The sequence below is a fragment of the Lethenteron reissneri genome, chromosome 21 (assembly GCF_015708825.2).
Source record: "Lethenteron reissneri isolate LAM-NWPU_2019-01 chromosome 21, ASM1570882v1, whole genome shotgun sequence".
NCBI lineage: Eukaryota > Metazoa > Chordata > Hyperoartia > Petromyzontiformes > Petromyzontidae > Lethenteron > Lethenteron reissneri.
In genome coordinates, this window is record NC_083799.1 from 18449595 (window position 1) to 18476139 (window position 26545).

At 51.4% G+C, this 26545-nt stretch overlaps 1 protein-coding gene across 1 annotated transcript in view; it reads left to right on the plus strand.

Annotated features, from left to right (window-relative positions):
* LOC133345342 (src kinase-associated phosphoprotein 2-B-like) overlaps positions 1-26545 on the plus strand; it is a 124727-nt gene that overhangs the window by 59236 nt on the left and 38946 nt on the right.

Here is a 26545-nt window from a genome sequence, read left to right on the forward strand (position 1 = left end):
ATAAAATAAAAAGTTAATAAGGAAACGTTTCGGACGAATAGTCCTTATCCATGTCCAAAAAGTCGCCTATGATATGTTTGTCTCTCAGACGGTAGTCGACCGATCAGTGTCCCATAGACAGAGTGGCTCGGCCATAGTAACGTGGAAATGTCGTGGCTGGAAACGGATGGATGATGACGAGGCCCCCGCTCTACGATCTGTGGAGCAGGAGAGACGCCTCGACAGCCCGGTGGGTATAAAGAGGTGAACGGCACTTGCATTGTCGTCAAACTCAGTGGGGACCTCATCAATAATCCCAAGGTTGCCGTCTGGGTTTCAATTGGAGATCGAATCTAAATTATTTCTAGATTTGAAGCTTTCGTGACTGCAATGACCCTTTTGGCCCAGCCCCCCCCTCCCTCCCGATACGTTCCATTCATTGGCTACCACATTCTGATGAGCCCCCCCCCACATTCTGATGAGCTCCCCCCCCCCCTCTCCTCCCCCTCTCAACTCGCTTTTAAGGGATTACATCTTGAATCATTGCCTCACTTGATGCAGCTAATCTGGCTGTGACGGTCCCACCTGATGACGGAGACTTGTGTTGCCTCCGAAACGTCGTGATCTTTATTTTATTTTTATTAATTTTGATGTTTTACCTACGTGACTTTACCGAAAAAAACCTAATAATATGAATCTAAATTATATTTCTGACGGCGATGGAGGGCACACGACTTAAGGGTCGCGACAGGGCTACAGGGGAGGGACGGGAACGAGTGGAGGGGCGAGGGGAGGCGAAGAGAAAGGAACGGAGGGAGCTGAAGGAGCGGGAACTGCTTCGTGTGCAGTGGGAAGTTGATTCCAGTGTTGGCTCCGCCGAGAACGTTGTATCCATCGTTCCCTGGTCTTGAAATAATAATAAATAAACGCGAGGCTCCGAAAATGGAATTGTTGAACGAAAAAAGCCCACTCGGTAAATTGCTCAAGCAGTCAACGTGAATAATAACAGGCACGTCACGTAAACACAACTGCGGACATCAAGAACGAAATCTGGGTAAATATCGAAGTATATGTATCGTGAGGTGCAATGATCGGGATGAATCGAATAAATAATCGCGACACCGCCGTCACGTACCAATGTAACAATCATGCCTCACAGCAACAAGTCCCTCGGTTCGATTCCACAATCGGGCGTCCTCCTCTGTTTGGAGTTTGTATGTTCTCTCCCTGATTTCCCATTGTGTTTGTGAGAGAGAGTTTGCATGTGCCTGAGTGTGGGGAGCGGTAGTGTAGCGGTGAGCACGCTATGTTCAAAACCCGGCGACCCGAGTTCGATTCCCACTCACGGTCAACATCAGTGACGATTATCTGAACCGACCCTAGGCCTCCCCTAGGTGGGCTCGGCCTCAAATGGGTATCTGGTGTGGTGTGTAGTAAACATCGCCTCTAGGGAGACAAATGCGGTTGGGTGTGGAGCTGGCCACCCACCCAGTGCCTGATTAAGCTCACGCGGGGCCTGTTGCATATGTTATAAAGGAGCCCTGTATAAAAATATATATGAATATAAAACTATTTGAACTTACATCGTAAAGTAATTGTATTTTTTCATTTGCCATACAGCCAGATAATGCGACAAATCGCTAACCTTAAACACCCAGTCGTTCGTAAAAAATGAAGGCAGTATAGTACTATAGTAATAGAGCAAGTGCAGAATCACCGGACCGGAATTGGTAGCTTTGAAAGCATTTAGCGCGGGGGCACTTGAAAGTGCGGGGCCCGTAGCTACATTAGTAGCTGCACCCACCCACCCACCCCCCCTCGTGTGCCCTGCCCACCGCCACACTCCGCAACATCGCACACAACAGCAGCAGCAGTAGCAACAACATCGCCCCCTACTGTGAAAAACTTGGCGGGACCCTCCTGAAAAAGATGTTGAGACTCTAGATTTGAAGCTTTCGTGACTGCAAAGATTCATATTCTTAGATTTTTTCGGTTAAGTCACGTAAGTAAAACATCAAAATAAAAAATAAAAATAAAAAAAATCACGACGTTTCGGAGGCAACACAAGTCTCCGTCATCAGGTGGGACCGTCACAGCCGGATTAGCTGCATCAAGTGATGATTTTTTGTTTTTATTTTATTTTTATTTTGATGTTTTACTTACGTGACTTAACCGAAAAAACCTAAGAATATGTTGAGACTCGGCGAGCCATTCCCGGATAAACAAGCGTAAGAACAATTGTAACATTCTATCTTTGCGTTTAATGGCAGTACAGCAAGATGGTGCTCAGCGCTAGATGCCAGTGTCGAGGTAATGCAACTGGCCATGACGGGAGGGCTTCGGCAGAGAGAGAGAGAGAGAGTTCGTGTCGTTTTGCTGTACCACCACCACCACCTCCTCCTCCTCAAATGGTGAAGGGACGGAGACCACAGTGATTCACGAGATGGGTCCATAGCTTGGGTGGCGTAGCCACACTCGCACCACTGTGCCTTGCGTACGGAATATTCCGTTCAGGAACAGAACAACAGCAAGAATTTAAAGAGCAGGAACCCGACGGAACTTCTCCGTAAAAAAGGATGGCGAATCTGTAGAGAGTGACGATTTCATAAACTCGTTATTTTATAGGGAAATATTCATTTTTCTCATATATATAAGCCGAAAAGAAGTTACAATTATTTACGATTGTATCTCAATTACCATGCATTTAATCGATACAAGTATGAACAAGAAGAAAGCAACACAATCTACACGGGGAATAAGCGCTAGAGTGTTGGACACACACACACGGACGAGACTCGTACAGCAGGATGAAACGAACTTTCAGGAAACTCTTTTTTTAAGATTTAAACGATGTTGTATTTTACGAGGTAAGGCATTCACAAATGATGCAAGGCCGTAGCCATGGAGTCAACATTGGGGGGGGGGGCAAATCTTCAAGGGGGTCTGGGCCCCCCCCCACAGAAAAAAATATAAATTTGAAAACGAATTTCCTGCCTAAAATATAAAAAAAATGCACTAACACATGGGATGGACTTTTTTTTTAAATTACAATAATGTCTACCAGTGTATGTTTTACATTGCTCTGTATTTTTCTTTTTTACCCTTTCTTGTTTCATTGTATGTAACGGCAGAGATTAGAGATTAATAAAGTACAACCCTAACCACAATCATATAAACAGAAATCTATTTTATAGCATATATATATCTGGGGGGGGGGACTTTTTCAGCATATTTGAATATTGGGGGGGATAATATATATATTGAGGGGGGGTGTGTGTCACCCCCAAAATATATTATAATTACCGCCTTGAAATGATGGCTTAGCGAAGGGGCTGATGAGCACGTGGAAATTTCGATCAGCCAAATACGAATGTTTCTAAAATGTGGAGGGGGGAGGGGGGTGGGGTAGCGGTGAAAAATTCCACGCGACCACGGGGAGAGAGAGAGAGAGCACGCACAACTCCAAACACGCAGCATGCGTCGTCAGGGTCGGGATCGAACCCACGACGACTCCCCGTACACCAGGCGAGGTCGTTAACACCGCGAATGTGACCGAGCTTATTGGACGCGCGCGGCCCTTTTCTGTCCTCCGTTTGTCAGAAGCGAGAGGGCACGACTTGACGTCACGGTTTCCTTTCGTCAGAAAGAACGGGGAGACAGACGGCGTCCAACACCCGATTTTTTAAATCCTTTATATTAAGTTCGCTTGCTTGCTTGTTTGCGTGCTTGCTTGCTTGCGTGCTTGCTTGCTTACAACCGTGCAAATCTTTCGGTCGTATTTTAACCCACTTCCCGTGATCCAATCGAGCTGACATTTTGCACACAGACTCGTTGTGCGAGACAATTAATGTTCGTGAAAATGTTTTTCCTAAATTTGACACTGTTTAGGGAAAACTAATTAAATATTTAATTACCAATTGCTTAATACTGGCAGACAATCATCTGACCCATAGGTGGCAGCCATCTCAAGCCAGAGGACGAGAAGACTCTAGCCGCCACGCATATAAAGGATTTATAGTGAAAAACTTTGTTTTTACGGGTTTACTTGTTTGGACGTGTGTTGAACTTCTTTCGCACCCTACGTAGACAACCGTGCTAACTTCGACGTGTTCCAGACGGACAACGCGAACAAGCGTAGTACATATTCTTGGTTCTTTCGGTAAAGTCACGTGGAAGGGAAATAATAGAATAATATAAATATAAAACAATAAAAATTCTCACGACGTTTCGACTGCAACACGAGCAATCATCATCAGGTGTGAAATCCACAGCAAGAAAATGTCGTGAGAATTTTTATTGTTTTATATTTATATTATTCTATTATTTCCCTTCTACGTGACTTTACCGAAAGAGCCAAGAATATGAATCCCTGCAGTCACGAAAGCTTTAAATCAAAATGTAAGCGTAGTACAGTTATTAATTTTTTTTAACGTAATGATTAAATCGGCTCACGACCCTTAAGGGGGCCTCCAATAGGTGGCAGCAACGGCGCTGAAGCCGCTGCAGAGGGTGCGAGGTGCAGAGGTAAACTAAAGACTCAGCAAAACGAGTTTTTTCAGAAGCCACCTGGCCACAAATGACAGCTCACACAAAGCAGCTCATCGCGTGGAAATGTTTAGCCACCAACTGCTCCAAGAGCGTGTTGTCGATTCTAAATGTGGAAGGGATAAAATGGCCCGGAGAAGAATCCACGCGACCACGGGGGGAGGGAGGGAGGGTGAGAGAGAGACACGCAAACTCCAAATACACAGCAGCAAGCGTCAGGGGTCGGGATCGAACACACGACCTCCTGTATACCAGGCGAGGTAGTTAACATCTCCGAGCCACTGTGATGATGATGAGAGAGAGACACGCAAACTCCAAATATACAGCAGCAGGTGTCAGGGTCTGGATGGAACCCACGACCTCCTGTATAACTTACGAGGTAGTTAACATCTCCTAGCCACCGTGATGGTGATGAGAGAGAGACACGCAAACTCCAAATACACAGCAGCAGGCGTCAGGGGTCGGGATCGAACCTACGACCTCCTGTACACCAGGCGAGGTAGTTAACATCTCCTAGCCACCGTGATGGTGATGAGAGAGAGACACGCAAACTCCAAATACACAGCAGCAGGCGTCAGGGGTCGGGATCGAACACACGACCTCCTGTATACCAGGCGAGGTAGTTAACATCTCCGAGCCACTGTGATGATGATGAGAGAGAGACACGCAAACTCCAAATATACAGCAGCAGGTGTCAGGGTCTGGATGGAACCCACGACCTCCTGTATAACTTACGAGGTAGTTAACATCTCCTAGCCACCGTGATGGTGATGAGAGAGAGACACGCAAACTCCAAATATACAGCAGCAGGCGTCAGGGTCGGGATCGAACCCACGGCCTCCTGCACACCAGGCGAGGTAGTTAACATCTCCTAGCCACCGTGATGATGATGAGAGAGCGAGAGACATGCAAACTCCAAATATACAGCAGCAGGTGTCAGGGTCGGGATCGAATCCACGACCTCCTGTACACCAGGCGAGGTAGTTAACATCTCCTAGCCATCGTGATGGTGATGAGAGAGAGACACGCAAACTCCAAATACACAGCAGCAGGTGTCAGGGGTCGGGATCGAACACACGACCTCCTGTATACCAGGCGAGGTAGTTAACATCTCCGAGCCACTGTGATGATGATGAGAGAGAGACATGCAAACTCCAAATACACAGCAGCAGGCGTCAGGGTCTGGATGGAACCCACGACCTCCTGTGCACCAGGCGTGGTAGTTAACACCTCCTAGCCACCGTGATGGTGATGAGAGAGAGACAAGCAAACTCCAAATATACAGCAGCAGGCGTCAGGGGTCTGGATCGAACCCACGACCTCCTGTACACAAGGCGAGGTAGTTAACACCTAGCCACCGTGATGGTGATGAGAGAGAGAGACACGCAAACTCCAAATATACAACAGCAGGCGTCAGGGTCTGGATGGAACCCACGACATCCTGTGCACCAGGCGAGGTAGTTAACATCTCCTAGCCACATCAGTAACAGCTGCCCCCCCCCCTCCCCACCCCCCCCGTAAAGTGACGTCCCAGGCAATCTCAGCTGCACGCGTGGAATCTTTCAGACGCAGCAGAATGAGTCGTGTTTTCTACTGAGCGTCCATCCCACGCCGCCACGGTTTGTCACTTGATCCCAGCGCCACGGTGAAGAGATGTTACCTACCTCGCCTGGCACGCAGGCTATACAGCACTGTAGATCTGTGTACAGGCCAACACCCAGTGATGATATCTGAACCGGTTCCGATCTAGGTCGACTCAGCCTCAATTGAGTACCCAGTACGATGTGCGGTAAAAAATCACATTGCCACGCGGGAGACAAAGGCGGTCGGGCGTGGTGCTGGCCACCCACAGCCCCTCGCGTGCCGTGCCGGCTTTCACAGGTGCTGCTTGCTAACAGCACTTGCCCCAACAGTCTGTTAAGGCTACACGGGGGGATCTTTTGTCTTTGCCTGGCCGTGCGTTCGCAGGTCGCAACGCGCCGTCACGTGACGCCACTCGCCATCGTCTCCGACGTTGTTGTTTTGCGCTGCCTGATTTCTTTCATTCTTCACCCTCCGCGCAGATCTACCCCCCCCCCCCCACCGCTAATTCTATGTATTTAACCTCTCTCCCCCAGCGCTGGCCAACCCCTCGCTTAGCGCGTCACCTCTTGTAATCAACTGTCCCATCGGCCCAGCAACCCCATTCATCACGCGGCAAATATAGCGGGTTGAGCAGCGGTCTCATCTCGCCTGTTGTGCTCCATCGCTTGCTCCTGCGTGAGCCGGGCAAGTGGCCTGACCCGTGCCTCCTGACTACTCCCGTAATACCCATGGCCTGCCTTCTATATATGCTCAGGCTAGTGAGAGTAGCGGTTTGTGGTGGGGAGGGAGGAGGGGGTGGGGGGGTCAATGCGAGGCCACGTGGTTTCTTGTGACAAGCCACCCATGCCGCCGAGACTCAACTCAGTATCGCGTAAGGTCACGGGGATGGGCTGGGACACATTTAGGGGCAATCGTCACTTATGGAGACTCATTTTGGGCGAGCAGCGACGGTGGCAACGCGATGTGCACCGTCAGGAGCAACTTGGCCTCAAATGTTTGCTTACGCGAAGTGACTTATCACGTGGGAATTTATAGCAGCAACCAAATATTCTGAACGCGTGACGTTGAAGTGTTGGGGAGAAACACCGGACGACCCGGAGAAAAATCCACGCAGCCACGGGGAGAGAGATAACACGCAAATCGTAACCTATTAACATTCCTTCCCTTTATTAATGCTAACGCTACTCCCTCCCTTTGATGCTGCAAATCCTGCATTATGCACGGGCATAATATGACTTTGAAAACCCCCGCCCACCTCCTACGCATTTCACAAGTAGTGACTAATCCCATATTTGCATTTCCCATAAATATGCTAAATTCCTCTTGATATGCAAATTCCTTTGTCAAGGCGCTCTTCCCCCTCCAACCCAGCTTAAATATACGCTTCCAAGCCTAGTGGTGTTCATTCAGACGCTGTCTTTCCGACAGCCCTGTTCTTCACCTGAGGACGGCTGCTTGCGTTGTGGCCGAAACGTCGTGAGAATTATTTTATTACGTTTTATTTTTATTATTTTATTTTTTATTATTTCCCTTCTACGTGACTTTACCGAAAGAACCAAGAAGATGAATCCCTGCAGTCACGAAAGCTTTAAATCGAAATTTATACCACGCAAACGTTTAAATATACAGCAGGCGTCAGGGTCGGGATCGAACCCACGAGACCTCCTGCGTACCTGGCGAGGTAGTGAACATCTCATAGCCACCGTGGCGCCCAAAACACCCCCCACTCCCACTCCTCACCTCTCCCCCCTCACCACGTCCTCCACAGCTATCAGCAGACAGCCACTTGTGCTGCGATCAGCATTGGCGAGCCGTGCGTGAGCAATGAATTGCAGCTGCAGAGCGGTGGTGATCGCATGCGGCATCAATCACCGCGCGCTCCGCGTGGGCTGAGTGGGGGAGACCACGCCGAGGAGGGAAATTGGATTTCGGCCTTTGAAGCTCGCGAGGTGGTAAGAGCACGAGGAGAGAGGAGAGACACCGTGGCCACGCCGAATACCTCCTCCGCTGAGCGTCATCGCCTTCACCTGAACCATCTCGACCATCGTAGCAAGGGGTACAGAGAGAGTAGAGGTGCGCAGGTGGGTGACGCGGTGGCTAGGAGATGTTAATTACCTCGCCTGGTATACAGGAGGTCAAAGGTTCGATCGCGACCCTGAACGCCTGCTGCTGTATGTTTGGAATTTGCGTGTCTCCCTGCGGTCGCGTGGATTTTTCTCCGGGTTTTCCGGTGTTTTCCCCTCCACGTTTAGAATCAACATCACGCGTTTAGGGTGTGTGGCCGCTATACATTTCCATTTGTGACCGGGTCGCTTCTGAAAAAAGAGCCGCATAGCTAGAGCGGGCCTTAGCTAGGTAATAAATAAATCAATACAAATAGTTCATCGTTTAATTCTAGCTTAGCGGAAGCATCGCACCTTCTTCCTTGCCTCGGCCGCCAACGTGGCCAGCCACATGCTTTGGTTCCAAAGAGAAGCCGCGTCAATACGAATGTGTCGTGAAACCCACCACCACCCGAAGTCGAAACTGATATGGCACGTGTCGTTCACGCGACAAACCTTGCCAAGTGGCTGTGTCGGGTGATGTCGGGCTTTCCGACACATTCATATTTACGCGATAAAACCCACGCAAAAAGCCTTCATTATGGATGAGATTTGGTCGCGAAAAGCCTACGAGGCGTTAAACCGCATCGACAAATTGTAATGGCCAGGCGGAGACTTCTGCGTTTTGTAGTCTCATTCGCCCCCTTCGCCCCAACAATCCAACAACAGACAATCATCTTACTGTGACAAAAAATATAATCCCCCGTGTAGCCCGAACAGACTGGAGCATTGGGGCAGGTGCTGTGAGCCAGCATCTTGGTCGTCCGGCCAACACGGCACAACGGGGGGGGGGGAAGGAGGAGGAGGATGGTGGGGGGGGTGGCGTGGTGAACGCCACGCCCGGCCGCCTTTGTCTCCCCAGTGCTGATGTTTACAGGAGAGTTGCAGGGAGCAGCGTGGAAGGGCCAGGCAAGGCCGAGTTCGAGAAACTCGAGGCAGCGAAGGAGAGAGGAGCGACCGCCCTTTGCCTGCTGGGGTAGACTGTGAAGGATATTCTTGGCTGACGTCTCCCGTACGTCCGACGTTTCGCTGCGCGTAGCTTGCTAAAAAGGCTCCCGGCGAGTGCAGGGCGAAACGTCGTCGGAGGTTAGGGCAACAATCGAGCGGCGAGCGGCACAACCCCGCGAGTCGCACGAGAGAGAGAGAGAAAAATAGAAAGTTCATCACGATCTCGAGCATCGGGGGATGAGAGCACGTGCTGGGGAGGAGAGCAACCTTGGATGCTGATTGGTCCACACGCGACACACAACTCTCTCTCTCTCGTTCTCCGCGTAACCAATCACGCGCCTCTTTCACAGCCGCCTCAATGAGACTCGAGTTCAGAGGTCGCGGTCTCCACTCACCGCCAAATTTTAAATGGCCCGCTAATGTTTTTTTTTTTACTTTCACTCAATACTGGCGGTAGCGATCGGCGACCAATCACGAGCACAATTTGACAAGCGTTCATCCGGCAAATATTTATTGAATTTAATTCTGTTCAGGACCCCATTGGTGTTAGCGGATTCAGTCTCTTTCCTGCTGCCTGGCCTCTCTATGTACGTGCGATGAAGAAAAGGGGCCATTGCCCGAAACGTCGCCGATTATATATGTTTTACTATGAAAACTAACCTATATTTTTTTTTTTTACTTAAGGCAAACTCAACTCTGTAGCTCTTTTGCAGAAACGACCTGGCCACACATGATAACCCGATGCAGTGGCTTATGCCGTCTGTACATTTATATAGCAGCCAAATGCTCTAAATGCGAGTTGTACATCGATTCTAAATGTGGAGTGAAAAACCGGATGACCCAGAGAAAAATCAACGCGACCACGGGGAGAGAGACACGCAAACTCCACATATACAGCAGCAGGCGTCAGGGGTCGGGATCGAACCCACGACCTCCTGCATACCGTGGCGCCCTATGAAGGCCACAACACAGTGTTATTGACACCGGGACGCGGCGAGGTCCATCAATTGAACCTTATGGCGGGACCCCGGGGTCCCATAAGCCCCCGGCTCTCGCGTAAACTGCGTTGCGACGTCATTTTATGTCTGTTGAAGGCGAACGACTCGGTGATCTTTTCCTCTCGACGAGCTCTACGCGATGCGCTAATCAACGTTTCAACGTTTTGTTTCTTCTGCGCGTTCGTCCTCGCCGCTGCGTTTGTGTGCGCGGTGAAACGGAATCGCCAAAAAAATTTAATTGCGATTTTGACTTCCGTTTATTCGGGACCCCGGGGTCCCCCCATCAAGGTTTAATTGAACCCGCGGAGAAACCGTTCGGCATGAAGAGAACGCTTGGCTTGCACTGCCACCTAGCGGGCTGGCTTGTGAAAAAAAAAACCGTCGCGACATATCACGGTTCAGAGATGTCACCCCCCGGGTGTTCGCTTGCCACACCACCCGCGGATCAGCACCACCCAGGCCCCCTCCGTCTGCTCATCACTCAGCCACGAACGCCTCACTGCGCGTCTTTGTCATGTGAGGACAATCCCTGGACGATGATTGGCGTGCGTGTGTGTGTGATTCATACGACAGGAAATCAGAGAGGCTCAAAACAGCCACTTATACTAGTAGGTTTTTACCCTTATAAACTGGTACAAAACTGACACCTTTATTCAAGGCATCATGTTTGCAATAACCACAACACAAGTAGTCAAAAAAGCAAACAAAAAGAAGCAACTCTGATAATGATAATAATATGCACTGTCCTTTAAGTTGATTGGTCCACACCCGAGACGGCTTTCTTTAGAGCCTAGTCCCCATTGGTGTTGGACCAGATGACACCAGAAGGCGTACAACTCAAACACAGTGCAATATCAGAGTATTGAGAGCTCGGGGTAAGCATTTACTCTATGAGATCTATTTTACCAGTGGCAAAATATAGTAGTAGGTTTTTACCCTTTTAAACTGGTACAAAACTGACACCTTTATTCAAGGCATCATGTTTGCAATAACCACAACACAAGTAGTCAAAAAAGCAAACAAAAAGAAGCAACTCTGATAATGATAAAGAACAGCCACTTCCTTAAAATGAGCCACGGAGAGTTAATGCGTTCGTGTTTCTTTGACAGTTAAGTGTTGGCAATTCCACATTCTCATGCCTGGGGGCAGTCTAACCGGCGGGCAGTGTCGGTGGTAACGGGCAGTGACGGGCGAAGCACGTGGCATGGTAAATCACGCATTGATTGTCGTCATTGATTAATTGGCTCGCAGTTAATTACGTCTGACTTACTTTCTAACGACTAAAACCCGCACGCGTCATTCGCTCGCCCGCCGCAGACAACGCGTGCCGTGCTGTGTGCAGCGATTTAAAAAAAATTAACCCGTAAAAACAAAGTTTTTCACTCTAAATCCTTTATATGCGTGGCGGCTAGAGTCCTCTCGTCCTCTGGCTTGAGATGGCTGCCACCTATGGGTCAGATGATTGTCTGCCAGCATTAAGCAATTGGTAATTAAATATTTAAAAAAATTCCCTAAAAAGTGTAAAATTTTGGGAAAAAAATTTCACGAAAATTAATTGTCACGCACAACGAGTCTGTGTGGCAAAATGTCAGCTCGATTGGATCACGGGAAGTGGGTTAAAAAAACGACCGAAAGATTTGCACGGTCCGTAAGGCACGCAAGCAAGCAAGCAAGCTGAACTTAATATAAAGGATTTAAAATACAAAGAAGATCGTGCATGAGTTGTTTTCAGCTGTTTTTATTTATTGAATCAGTATTTGGAGTAATCAAATAATTACTCCCCGTCTATGGCGTGGTGGCGAGATGTTAACTACCTCGCCTGGTGTACAGGGGGTCGTGGGTTCGATTCTGACCATTGATGCCTGTTGCATATTTGGAGCTTGCATGCTTTCTCTCTCATCCGTGATTGCGTGGATTTTTCTCCGGGTTCTCCCTCCCCATTTAAGGGCTGGTCTTTTGGAATTTTTCCTCACTTGATGCAGTAATTTTAGCTGTGACGGTCCCACCTGATGACGGAGACTTGTGTTGCCTCCGAAACGTCGTGATTTATTATTTTATTTATATTATTACTTGTATTAATTTTATTTTATTTTTTACCTACGTGACTTTACCGAAAAAAGCCTACGAGTATGAATCCTTGAAGTCCCGAAAGCTTCAAATCTAGAATCAACAAGCGGTTTCGAGTATTTGGCTGCTATGGATTTCCACGTCATAAGCCACTTCGTGTGAGCTACCATTTGTGATCGCAAGGTCGCTTCTGACAATAGAGCTATCCAGCTCAGTGGGCCTTCTCTGGTAGAATAAAATAAATAGTTTAGTTCAGTTTAGGGTTCAGGAGCCAACTTTTGGGCCAATGTCGAGGTCAATCAGCCAAGGGAAGGCTTCGGAAGAAGCGAAACGACACGAACTTATCTCTCTTCTGAAGCCCTCTCGTCCTGGCGAGAAGAAGAATTCCACGTAGGCATCAATATCCTGACACATATTGTTGCCGCTGTTGCTGCCATCATACGCAAGAACATCGTTTAAGATTTTAAAAAGTTACAAGCATTGGGAAAATCGCAAAACGTGTCGAAACTATTATTCGAATTTTGTTTATGTTCAGTTAGTTTATGCATGGTATAAATGTGAGATGTTTTGTTATTAACCATAATCCTCCACCAAAACTACAAAGCTAATAAAATCAAATAGTTTTACAAATCACATAATTCAGATTCCTTACTGGGGTTTTTTTGTAAATGAGCATTTCATCCAAAACAAACTTGTTTTTAGTGAAGAGAGAGGGGGTAAAGAGAGAGGGGGGTAGAGAGAGGGGGTAGAGAGAGGGGGGTAGAGAGAGAGGGGGTAATAAGGGGGTTAAGAGATAGGGTGTAGAGAGAGAGGGGGTAGAGAGGGGGGTGGGTAGAGAGGGGGTAGAGAGAGAGGGGGTAGGAGAGGGGAGAGAGAGGGGGGTAGAGAGAGAGGGGGTAGAGAGAGGGGTAGAGAGAGAGGGGGTAGAGAGAGAGGGGGGGAGAGAGAGGGGGGTAGAGAGAGGGGTAGAGAGAGGGGGGTAGAGAGAGGGGGAGGGGTAGAGAGAGGGGGGTAGAGAGAGGGGGTAGAGAGAGAGGAGGGGGGAGAGAGAGGGGGAGAGGGGGGTAGAGAGAGGGGGTAGAGGAGAGGGGGGTAGAGAGAGGGAGGGGGGGGTAGAGAGAGAGGGGGGTAGAGAGAGGGGGGTAAAAGGAGAGAGAGGGGGTAGAGAGGGGGGGGAGGAGGGGGTAGAGAGAGAGGGGGTAGAGAGAGGGGGAGAGAGAGGGGGGTAGAGAGAGAGGGAGGGGGTAGAGAGAGAGGGGGTGAGAGAGAGAGAGGGGGTTTAGAGAGAGAGGGGCTTTAGAGAGAGGGGGTGTAGAGAGGGGGGTAGAGAGGAGGGGGTAGAGAGAGAGGGGGTTAGAGAGAGGGGGGCGAGAGAGATGGGGTAGAGAGAGAGGGGGTTAGAGAGAGGGGGTTAGAGAGGGAGGGGTGTAGAGAGAGGAGGTAAGAGGAGAGGGGCAGTAGAGAGATGGGGTTCGAGAGAGGAGGGTTACAGAGAGAGCGGGTAGAGAGACGGGTAGAGAGAGGGGGTAGTAGAGAGAGAGGGGGGGTAGTAGAGAGAGGGTAACAAGAGAGGGGGTAGAGAGAGGGGAGTAAACGAGAGAGGGGGGTAGGAGAGAGGGGGGGTAGGTAGAGAGAGGGGTGTAGAAGAGAGGGGGGTGAGAGAGAGGGGGTAGGAGAGAGGGGGGTAGAGAGAGGGAGGTAGAGAGAGAGGGGGGGTCGAGAGAGAGGGGGGTAGAGAGAGGGGTAGAGAGAGGGGTAGAGAGAGGGGGTAGAGAGAGAGGGGGTAGGAGAGGGGGGTAGAGAGAGAGGGGGTAGAGAGAGAGGGGGTAGAGAGCGGGGTTAGAGAGAGGGGGGTAGAGAGAGAGGGGGTAGAGAGAGGGGGTACACGAGAGGGGGTAGAGAGAGGGAGAAGAGAGGGGGTAGAGAGAGGGGGAGAGAGAGAGGGGGTAGAGAGAGAGGGGGTAGAGAGAGGGGGTAGAGAGAGAGGGGGGGTAGAGAGAAAGGGAAGGGGTAAGAATGAGGAGAAGCAGTGCGTGAAATATTTCGTTAAATATTTCATTTAAACAGGGGGGGGGGGGGTACAAAGCATTGAAAAAAAACGAAATGATGAACGAAGCAAAGTGCCGATTACACTGAGCATCTTCTTGTTTCCTCTGATCGTTAAAAAAAGAGAGTGAGGGAGATAAAGAGAGACGGGGAGAGATGGAGAGAGAGGGAGAGAGGGCCCACCTCTGCAAAAAAATCCCAGAGAAGTGTCAATCATTCTTGACAGGGAGACATTTTACTGGCGGCCATCTGGAACGCGACGGTCAGCGTCCCGCTTAAGGGCCTTTACTTATGTGTCTGCATTTTTGTCTGCGAGTGTTAAAACAGGCCCTAGGCGTCTGCTGTTTAAAGCTACTCCTGTAGCTGCTGCGGAGATTTACCGATTTGCTGGCAACGTATTATTAAGTCGAAGGCGAGCGTCGGAACGTGCAACTTCGTGACGATTGCAGCAGCCGAGGGAAACTGCTTGCGGTCGACTTGCACACGAGGGGATGGTTTTGCCTGCGCGATGATCTTACTGTTTGATTCGCGATCCCTGCGAAGGAACGTGGTCTGTCGGCCGACGCAAATGCGGTCCAAACAACCCCGAATTATGCCGGTTGAGATTTTTGCAGGCGTCAGTCATCATGCAAAATGAGACGAAAGTTTTGCTGGCTGGCTGGCTGGCTGGAGAGCGGCAGGGACGACGAGTGTCCCTTTAATGAAGGTTACTACTTTTGGAATCGTTGGCCAATTCCTTATTGGGTGTATTTTTTTGTCCGTGTGGGAAGACACGGACAAAAATGAGACATACACCCAATTGACCTACTCGCTGTACTGTCATCTACTGGCCACGGAGTGTACCTGCAGATTGGGGATTCTCGCACACGTGATATCTACACGATTGTTTCATCGTCACGATCGCCATCATCATCATCATCATCGCCACCACCATCCTCTGCCGGATGAAGGCCTCCTGGCGCTAACCGTCATCCCACTCCGGCAAACCTTCTCCGCGTGTGCCGACAACGATCGCCACGAATCGGCAAACCCACACTTTGTGACGGCTGAGTTGGAGGCAGTTTAAATAAAAAAGCTGATGACTCCACGCGGCTGAGCCATGCCAGTGTTAGGTAAGACGCAGGGTGAGTGAGGGGGGCTCAAAGGCCCCGTGAGCATATCTCTCCTGACCATTATACGTGACGTGGTCTGTTGTAGCTGCAAATTCGCGGCGCAGAGGCGAGCTGTTAACTACCTCGCCTGATGTGCAGGAGGTCGTGGAGTTCGATCCCGACCCTGACGCCTGTTGTGTATTTGGAGTTCGCATGCCTCTCTCTGTCCCCGTGGTCGCGTGGATTTTTCTACGGGTTATCCGGTCCCCCCCCTCCGCATGTATAATGATCAACATGCGACGAGAGTGTATGGCTGTTGTACATTTCTATGCGATAGGCCTCTTCGTTGAGCTACTATTTGTGGTCAGGTCGCTTTTGAAAAAGAGTTATGGAGCTCAGTGGGCCTTACCTGGTCAAATAAAATGTTCATTTTAGTTTCCAGTGGGACCTGAGCTTAGGTGCTGCGTTTTGGGGCCTGGAAGTGCGCTTGCCCCAACAGTCCGCTTTAGAGGCTATACAGAGGACCTTTGTCTTATTTAGCCTATGCTGGTGGAGAGCGGTGGTGCATTGGTTAGCGCACTGCGCTACAATCGATTCCCCGTTCACGATTCACCAATTACAGTGGCGTACATTTTCACCATATCCCAGGGCCTCCCCTAGGTCGACTCAGCCTCCAATGATGAGTACCTGGTGCCAGTGTGTAAACATCGCTACTAGGGAGACAAAGACGGCCAGGCGTGGTGCTGGCCACCTTCCCCACCCCGGTGTGTGCCCGGAGCGGCCCCTCACGGCACTTGCCCCAACAGCACTTGCCCCAACAGCCTGTGTAGGCTATCCGGTGGATATTAGCCTTTGTGTTCACTCGTGCACGCACGCACGCATGAGTAATTTGCTCTGGAATCTTTTTTTTCTGCGAAAGAATGCACCGCTGTTTTGTTTTTTTATTCTTCCGCTTCTAAAAGCCACGCGCACGAACATTTAATTGCTGAACAACTTTGCGAGAGATCCGTCGAGTAGTGTGATTTCGCATCTTCACCATCCGCCCCCCGCCCCCCCCAGGCCGGGGAGAGACCAAGCGTTTCGTATATCTAATCACGAGCGCCGTGAATCAGGAGCGGAATCTCGTGCAACCACCGACCTGCCACGAATTGGACGCGAATCCGAGCGGCACTGGCAATGATTGAGACTAATTCGCTGGTGGCTTCAACGGGCCAGACCCGTTTCGCGACGAGGCTCGGGCATTCTGACACCAGCTCCGAGTGAGTTCGACTTCCTGCCCCCCTGGTCAGGAGACGTCGCTCTGTGAACGAATCAATGCACCGCGTGAATGTGCGCTCGCGCACGGCACTTGCCCGAAAAACATTAAGGCTATACGGGGGGTCTATGTCTTAGTGTTTTTTGTGTTTGTGCGTGTGTGTGTGTGCAACAAGGGGGGAGCGGTAGTGTAGCGGTTAGCGCGCTGTGCTATGAACCCTACGACCCGGGTTCGATTCCCGCTCACGGCCAACACCCAGTGACGATTATCTGAACGCTCCTGGGCCTCCCCTAGGTCGACTCAGCCTCAAATGAGTACCTGGTGCGGTGTGTAAACATCGCCACTGGGGAGACAAAGGCGGTCGGGCGTGGTGCTGGCCACTCACCCCCTCGTGTGCCGTGCCGGCCTTCATAGGTGCTCGCTAACAGCACTTGCCCCTACAGTCTGTTAAGGCTATACGGGGGATCTTTGGGTGCAACAACACGTGTCTGTGTGTCTGTGTGTAACCGCGTGACTGTGAGCGGTAGCACAGCCGCTGCTGGGCACCCGGCCACCCGAGTTCGATTCCCGCACACTTTGACCACCGCCAGTGGCGACTATCTGTACGTACGTTGAACTTTTATCGCACCGTGCGTTGCCAAGCGCGCTAATCGGAGAGGTCTGCTCGGCCTCAAATGAGTACCTGGTACAGCGCGAAAACGTCGTCAAATCGGGAGACAAAGGCGGTCGGGGCGAAGGGTGTTTGCCGGACCCGCCGTCATCGGCGGTCGACAATCCCACGTGCCCCCAGACCAGGGGTCGGCAACCAAAATAACAAGAAGAGCCATTTCTTTCCAATTCGGTACAAAATTCAGTATTTCAAGAGCCGCAATGCATCTATGTACATACGTACATATCGTCAAGAAGCAGCCCGTAAAGAGCCGCATGCGGCTCCGGAGCCGTAGGTTGCCGACCCCTGCCCCAGACAGTCTGTGACCTTTAGCATGTAGTGTGTGCGCCCCCTCGTGGTGAACAGTGGAGAAGACTTTACACCATTGGAACCTCATTTGCCAGTAAAAAATATGATAATTGTTTTTTTACCCTTCTATCTGGCAACAAAACTGACACCCTTTTACAAGGAAAAATGTGTCAGTTTTGTTGCCAGATAGAAGGGTAAAAAAACAATCATCATATTTTTTCCTTGTAAAAAAGGTGTCAGTTTTGTTGCCAGATAGAAGGGTAAAAAAACAATTATCATATTTTTTCCTTGTAAAAAAGGTGTCAGTTTTGTTGCCAGATAGAAGGGTAAAAAAACAATTATCATATTTTTTCCTTGTAAAAAAGGTGTCAGTTTTGTTGCCAGATAGAAGGGTAAAAAAACAATTATCATATTTTTTACTGGCAAATGAGGTTCCAATGGTGTAAAGTCTAAGGAAAGCTGTCTCTGGTGTGGACCAATCAGCTTCAAGGACAGTGCACATTATCAGAGTTATGTTTTTTGTTTGCATTACGACTGCAGGTATTGTGGTCTACGCAAACATGACTCCTTGTAAAAAGGTGTCAGTTTTGTTTCCAGATAGAAGGGTAAAAAAACAATTATCGGTGGAGAAGGAGTCACAGTCGCCAGAACAGTCAAAGTGTCCAACGAGCGTTGTGCCAGTGGCGGTGATGGTGGTGGTGTAATTCAGCATTGCTGCGTGACAAAATCACCCCCTGAGTGGCAGTGGTTTGACTCACCACGCAACTGCTGATGTGCCCCAGTGGAGCACAAACCCGACTTAGGGGTTTCCTTTTTAATTTCACACGGAACGGTCCGGAACTCTGTCCCGTGAATGACGTCAGCACCAGGCGACATCCGTTTTATAGATCTATACAATTCCCTTTTTAGTACAACGCCGCCTCTTTTTATAGAATGTTAGGGTGCAATGATGTGATTGTTATCATTATGGATGTGGGTCGTACCCTGTACCCGAGTGGTGGTAGTGCCTTACGCCGAGAAGCAATTGTTACTGGAACGCCAGCCTATTAGTACATAGCAGCGTTCCGGGAGGAAACGTGTGTGTGTGTATCGCGTGAGAAATTAAGCGCCTGTATGTATGAACACGAAATTCATAACTCTAATTGGGGCCCCCTCGATCTAACGTGATCTCATACCGGCGGTGTCACGACCCTTCCGTAGCTCGTGCGTGTTTATTTCGCGAGCAGTCCCGTCTCTCTCTGGTTTTTCTTGCACTTCATGAGGATGAAATAAGCCCCCACCCCACCCCACCCCGCTCCCCCTTCTTAAATATTCCGCGGACCGCCGGGCTCTGGTGGTGAATATTGCCTGAATTTTAATCGGATCGCGCGGGCGAAGGCGGTGAGTGGTGGTGGAGCGGTGAGCGCGCTGCGCTACGAACCCGGCGGACCGAGTTGGAGACCCGCTCACGGCCAACACCCGGTGACGATTTATCTGAACCGGTCCTGGGCCTCCTCTAGGTCGACTCAGCCTCAAATGAGTACCCTGGCGCGGTGTGTAAACATCGCACAACTCGGGAGACAAAGGCGGTCGGGCGTGGCTGCTGGCCACCCTGCCCCCTTCATGTGCCGTGCCGGCCTTCATAGGTGCTCGCTAACAGCACTTGCCCCGACAGTCTGTTACAGGCTATACGGGCGGTCTTTGTCTTTGTGTGGAGTTGTGAGTGTGTGATTGAGAGCGAGAGAGGCTGTGTGTGTGGTCGGTGTGGGGAGCGGTGGCGCAGTGGTTAGCGAACCGCTTCGCTACGAACCCGGAGACCCGAGTTCGATTGCCTTTCAAGGTCACCAACAACCCAGCGACGATTGTCTGAACCGGTCGTGGTCTTCTCCTAGGTCCACTCAACCTCAAATGGAGTTGGCCACCCGCCCCTTCGTGCCGTGCCGGCCTTCACAGGTGCTCGCTAACAGCGCCGTTAAGGCGACACGGGGTAGGAAAGAGGGAAGCAGGAGCATGGGGGGGGGGGGGTCTTTGTGTGTGTGTGCGTCTCTTGAGAACGGCGGGTGCGTTGAAATCTGCGTGTGTTTCGCGGCGGCCGCTCTGCGCGGTGATTCATCAGCGACGCGCATTAGCCACGCAACGGCGAGCTCGTCCCATCAATTACACGAGCAAAGCGTCGGGAGCTGCAGCAGACACCGCCACGGCTACCGCTGCTACCGCTGCTGCTACCGCTGCTACCGCTGCTGCTGCCGCTGGCCGTAGTTCTCAGCAGTCGCCGTAGCCGCGATCAACTGGACACGGCGAGGAACAATCGGTTGTGAAAATAAACAACAACAACCCTCTCCTCCTCCTCCTCCACGCGGCCACACGAGCGTGGCGATTGGGAACGTGGAACTTGACCACAGCGCGCTACGGATGTTCGGCGTGGCTCGGACACGCCTGGTCCTCGCCCCATCTCGGAAGAGAAGAATGGTGGTGATGACGATGATGATGTGTCCGTAGAGACAGAGAAAGAAAGAGAGGACGACTCAGAGAGGACGACTCAGAGAGAGGATGACTTAGAGAGAAAAGGAGAGGACGACTCAGAGAGGACGACTCAGAGAGAAGACGACTCAGAGAAAGAGGACGACTCAGAGAGGACGACTCAGAGGCGTCAGGAGGAGGGACCACAGACGAGCTGCTAGGCAGCAGCAGCAGCCAGGCGGTGGACCCGTCGCTACCAACAATTGTCCAAGCTCCGCAGGTTCTCTGTGTATCCAGGAGCCGTCGGACAATCACCGAGTGTTTCACACGTGGGAGGAGACCGGAGTATCCGAAAAAATAAACCCGTAAAAATAAAGTTTTTCAGCTATAAATCCTTTATATGCGTGGCGGTTCGAGTCCTCTCGTCCTCTGGCTTGAGTTGGCTGCCACCTATGGGTCAGATGATTGCCTGCCACCATTAAGCAATTGGCAACTAAATATTTATTTATTTTCCCCTCAAAAGTGTAAAATTTTGGAATTTTTTTCTTTCACGAAAATAATTGTCACGCACAACGAGTCTGTGTGCAAAATGTCAGCTCGATTGCATCACGGTAAGTGGGTTAAAAACGACCGAAAGATTTGCACGGTCCTAAGCAAGCGCGCAAGCGCGCAAGCAAGTGAACTTAATATAAAGGATTTAAAAACAAACGTCGCTGGAGAGCTTCTTTGAAAAGGGGGGAAGACCCACTGACCCCCCCCCCCCCCGGTCCGTGAAGAAATTGTCTTCCACGAAACCGGTCCCTGGTGGCAAAAATGTCGTGGACCGCTGCCGTAACAGGACAACAAACACCAATGCTGCCCTCTGCTGCGGGCACGGCACATCCTGCCGTGCCCGCGGGGTGGGGAGTTCCACGGCGCGGTGACCCACCAAGCCTCGCCTCCAGGCCACGTGCAGAGCCACCACGGGCGCCTGGGCGATAGGCAGAGGACGAGCGGGTTGGGAACTCGGATGGGACTGGGGGAGCTCCTGGACACAGATTCGTGCCTCTGTGGTCGGCGGCTGTCGATTGCCTCGGCCCGCACCAGCCACGTGACTGTGTGTGTGTGATGACGTCAGTAGCTCGCCCCCACCCCCCGTGACTGTGTGTGTGATGACGTCAGTAGCTAGCCCCCCCCCTCCCCCGTGACTGTGTGTGTGTGATGACGTCAGTAGCTAGCCCCCTCCCCACGTGACTGTGTGTGTGATGACGTCAGTAGCTAGCCCCCCCCATGTGACTGTGTGTGTGATGACGTCAGTAGCTAGCCCCCTCCCCACGTGACTGTGTGTGTGATGACGTCAGTAGCTAGCCCCCCCCATGTGACTGTGTGTGTGATGACGTCAGTAGCTATCCACACCCCCCGTGACTGTGTGTGATGACGTCAGTAGCTAGCCACACCCCCCGTGACTGTGTGTGATGACGTCAGTAGCTAGCCCCACACCCCCCCGTGACTGTGTGTGTGTGATGACGTCAGTAGCTAGCCCACACCCCCACGTGACTGTGTGTGTGATGACGTCAGTAGCTAGCCCCACACCCCCCCGTGACTGTGTGTGTGTGATGACGTCAGTAGCTAGCCCACACCCCCACGTGACTGTGTGTGTGATGACGTCAGTAGCTAGCCACATCCCCCGTGACTGTGTGTGTGTGATGACGTCAGTAGCTAGCCACACCCCCCGTGACTGTGTGTGTGATGACGTCAGCAGCTAGCCCCCACCCCCACGTGACTGTGTGTGTGTGATGACGTCAGCAGCTAGCCCACACCCCCCCGTGACTGTGTGTGTGTGATGACGTCAGTAGCTAGCCCACACCCCCCGTGACTGTGTGTGTGATGACGTCAGTAGCTAGCCCACACCCCACCTGACTGTGTGTGTGATGACGTCAGCAGCTAGCCCACACCCCCCCGTGACTGTGTGTGTGTGATGACGTCAGCAGCTAGCCCACACCCCCCCGTGACTGTGTGTGTGTGATGACGTCAGTAGCTAGCCCACACCCCCACGTGACTGTGTGTGTGTGATGACGTCAGTAGCTAGCCACACCCCCCGTGACTGTGTGTGTGTGATGACGTCAGCAGCTAGCCCCCACCCCCACGTGACTGTGTGTGTGTGATGACGTCAGCAGCTAGCCCACACCCCCCCGTGACTGTGTGTGTGTGATGACGTCAGTAGCTAGCCCACACCCCACGTGACTGTGTGTGTGTGATGACGTCAGTAGCTAGCCCACACCCCACCTGACTGTGTGTGTGATGACGTCAGCAGCTAGCCCACACCCCCCCGTGACTGTGTGTGTGTGATGACGTCAGTAGCTAGCCCACACCCCCCCGTGACTGTGTGTGTGTGATGACGTCAGTAGCTAGCCCACCCCCCCCACGTGACTGTGTGTGTGTGATGACGTCAGCAGCTAGCCCCCACCCCCCCCACGTGACTGTGTGTGTGTGATGACGTCAGCAGCTAGCCCCCACCCGTGACTGTGTGTGTGATGACGTCAGTAGCTAGCCCACACACCCCCACGTGACTGTGTGTGTGATGATTTCAGTAGATAGCCCACCCCCCCCCCCACGTGACTGTGTGTGTGATGACGTCAGTAGCTAGCCCCCACCCCCCCCACGTGACTGTGTGTGTGATGACGTCAGCAGCTAGCCCCCACCCGTGACTGTGTGTGTGATGACGTCAGCAGCTAGCCCCCCCCCCGCCACGTGACTGTGTGTGTGTGATGACGTCAGTAGCTAGCCCACCCCTCCCACGTGACTGTGTGTGTGTGATGACGTCAGTAGCTAGCCCCCCCCCCCTCCCCCACGTGACTGTGTGTGTGATGACGTCAGTAGCTAGCCCCCCCCCTCCCACGTGACTGTGTGTGTAAGATGACGTCAGTAGCTAGCCCCCCCCTCCCACGTGACTGTGTGTGTGATGGCGTCAGTAGCTAGCCCACCCCTCCCACGTGACTGTGTGTGTGTGATGACGTCAGTAGCTAGCCCACCCCCCCACGTGACTGTGTGTGTGATGACGTCAGTAGCTAGCCCACCCCTCCCACGTGACTGTGTGTGTAAGATGACGTCAGTAGCTAGCCCCCCCCTCCCACGTGACTGTGTGTGTGATGGCGTCAGTAGCTAGCCCACCCCTCCCACGTGACTGTGTGTGTGATGACGTCAGTAGCTAGCCCCCCCCTCCCCACGTGACTGTGTGTGTGAGATGACGTCAGTAGCTAGCCCCCCCCCCCACGTGACTGTGTGTGTGATGACGTCAATAGCTAGCCCCCCCACCCCCACGTGACTGTGTGTATGTGATGACGTCAGCAGCTAGCCCACACCCCCACGTGACTGTGTGTGTGTGATGACGTCAGTAGCTAGCCCACACCCCCACGTGACTGTGTGTGTGATGACGTCAGTAGCTAGCCCACACCCCCCCCCACGTGACTGTGTGTGTGATGACGTCAGTAGCTAGCCCCCCCCCCCACGTAACTGTGTGTGTGTGATGACGTCAGCAGCTAGCCCACACCCCACGTGACTGTGTGTGTGTGATGACGTCAGCAGCTAGCCCACCCCCCCCCCCCACGTGACTGTGTGTGTGTGATGACGTCAGTAGCTAGCCCACACCCCCCGTGACTGTGTGTGTGTGATGACGTCAGTAGCTAGCCCACACCCCCCGTGACTGTGTGTGTGTGATGACGTCAGCAGCTAGCCCCCACCCCCCACGTGACTGTGTGTGTGTGATGACGTCAGTAGCTAGCCCACACCCCCCGTGACTGTGTGTGATGACGTCAGCAGCTAGCCCACACCCCCCACGTGACTGTGTGTGTGTGATGACGTCAGCAGCTAGCCCACACACCCCACGTGACTGTGTGTGTGTGATGACGTCAGCAGCTAGCCCCTACCCCCCGTGACTGTGTGTGATGACGTCAGCAGCTAGCTCACACACCCCACGTGACTGTGTGTGTGATGACGTCAGCAGCTAGCCCCTACCCCCCGTGACTGTGTGTGATGACGTCAGCAGCTAGCCCACCCCCCCACGTGACTGTGTGTGTGTGATTACGTCAGCAGCTAGCCCACACAATATGAAAACAATTCTAGATGTGAAGCTTTCGTGACTGCAAGGATTCATACTCTTAGTTATTTCAGTAAAGTCACGTAGGAAAAAAATGAAATTAAAATTAATAAAAAATAAAAACAATTAAATCACCTACGTGACTTCACCGAAAGAACTAAGAGTATGAATATGAAATCAGTAAACTAGAAAAAAGCCATCAAAGTCTTCCTGATCTGCTGGTGGAAACTCCACGTTGCTATGACCAGGGAAAGTCTCTCGCGACAATCGCCGTCGACTTCCCACAAGGTGGAGCTGCTTGAACTGTTGAAGGTGGAGCCGCCCGTGTGCACGAGTTGCCACGGGTCGCGATGGAGTCAGTCGGTGGTGACTTCATCTCGTCAATGCCACGTTACGTGCGTGTGTGTGTGTGTGCACCCTGTTCCACTCGATACAGCCAAAGTGATGACGTTCTCACGTGGTGCGCGTGACTTTATTGATTGTCAGCGTCGGGTGGTGGAGGGCCGACGACACAAAACACATTTTACTCACGCGGCGATCTGAGCCCTACGCGCGTGTTCGATTTGACAATATGTAGAAGTTGGCTTCAGCTTCTAGTCGGTGGCGTGGGGGGGGGGGTGGTGGCTGGCCCTGGCCTGTGATAAGGGACTATCAGTGCGAGCCGGCGGACAATCGTAAAGATTGATTTCCCCCCATGGGTTATTGCGCACAGACAGCTGCGTTGGCCTTATACCGACGCATCGATACGACCCAATCCCGCTTAAATCGCTTATCAACGTTAAATATCAAACAAACGGCTGTTCAACCGCAACCCCCCCCCCCACCCTCTTTCCGTCAGAATCAATGCCACATCACGCCCTGCAGATATAAAAAACAAGCATCGTAAAGCCGTTAAAATGTAATAAAAACTCAAGCGGACGCGGTTGGCTGTGTGCCCCGTGCAATTAATTGCAACCCATAAACGCAATCGGCATGCGGCTTGTTTGTGTCAGAGTTAAGATTAGGTTTTTTTTTTATTTTGGCCACAGGTAAACACCCATAACAGAGAGGGGGGGGGGTTGGGTTTTATCGCGTAAATATAAATGCGTCGCTCAGCCCGTCACCACCCGACACAGCCAATTATCAAGGTTTGGCACGTAAACAGAACGTGGCAATTCGAGAGTAAACCCACAACATGTGTGTGACATTGGTGGCGGGTTTAACGACACGATTGTATATTCATGCAATCTCACCCAAAAAGCTCTTATGGACATTATTGTTCGCGAAAGCTACGTGTTAAACATGTAAAAAAAAATTTGGGGCAATGAATGTTCATTTTCGATGGGGGGTGGGGCAGGGGGAACCTGTAAGCACATGAACCTTGTCGGAGTCAAAAGTCAAAGTCGACGCTTTGCCCCGTTGACGTGAATAACAAATTGCTGGGCAGGACTCAGTCAACGTAAGGTTTGAGCCAGGTGTGGAATTTCCACGTTACTATGGCAGTAGACCGGTCGCTCCAGCGGAACACCGCTGTTAGTGTTTTGTTATTTTATTTTAACGTTTGTGCCATTCCGTCGACTCGTCGATGAGAGGCTCGTGATAAATGCATCGCGTTGGGCGCCTAGGGAAACTTGATTTACACCGTATGCAAATAGTACGCAAATGATATGCAAATCAGTTTAACACGTAGACTTTCGCGACCAGTATTATTCATGATAAAGGTTTTTGGGTTAGATCGCGTAAGTATAAATGTGTCGTAACCCTCCACACCACCCGACACAGCCAGTAAGGTTTGTCACGTGAACAAACTACTTCAGGCCATCGGTGTGTAAATTCACAACATTGACCATTTGAATACGACGTTTCGCTGGCAATTACATCCAATATCATGCAAATGTCACCTTTTGTTCGCTGTGGAGCGAGAAAAACCGTTCTAACGAACCAAACGAAGTGGGCAGACAATGGAAACGGGAGGTGATCGGTGAATCGAATCGTGACCGCAATTCTTGAGAATTCATCATCGGATCTCTGGGGTTTACGTAATGCAATGTTGTTACATGCCCATGGTCGACAGGTAAGGCCCACAGAGCTACGTGGCTCTTTTTCAGAATTGACCTGGACACAAATGGACACTCAGCGAAGTGGCTTACCATCGCGTGGGAATTCATAGCAGCCAAATGCTCTAAACGCGTGTTTCTAAATATGGAGAGTTACCCGGGAGAAAAATGCCACGCGTCTACGGGAGGAGAGAGAGAGAGACACGCACATTCTAAATATACAGCAGGCGTCAGGGTCGGGATCGCACCCACGACTTTCTGTATACCGGGCGAGGTGGTGAACATCTCCTAGCCACCGTGGCGTTTTCGTCGTCGTAGTTGTTGTTATTGCTCTGACGACCGCGGTTTGGTGGCTATGATGTTGCCGTGACGTTAAGTGACCAGCCCATGCTGGACATCCGGTGAAAAAGAGCTTTGTAGAT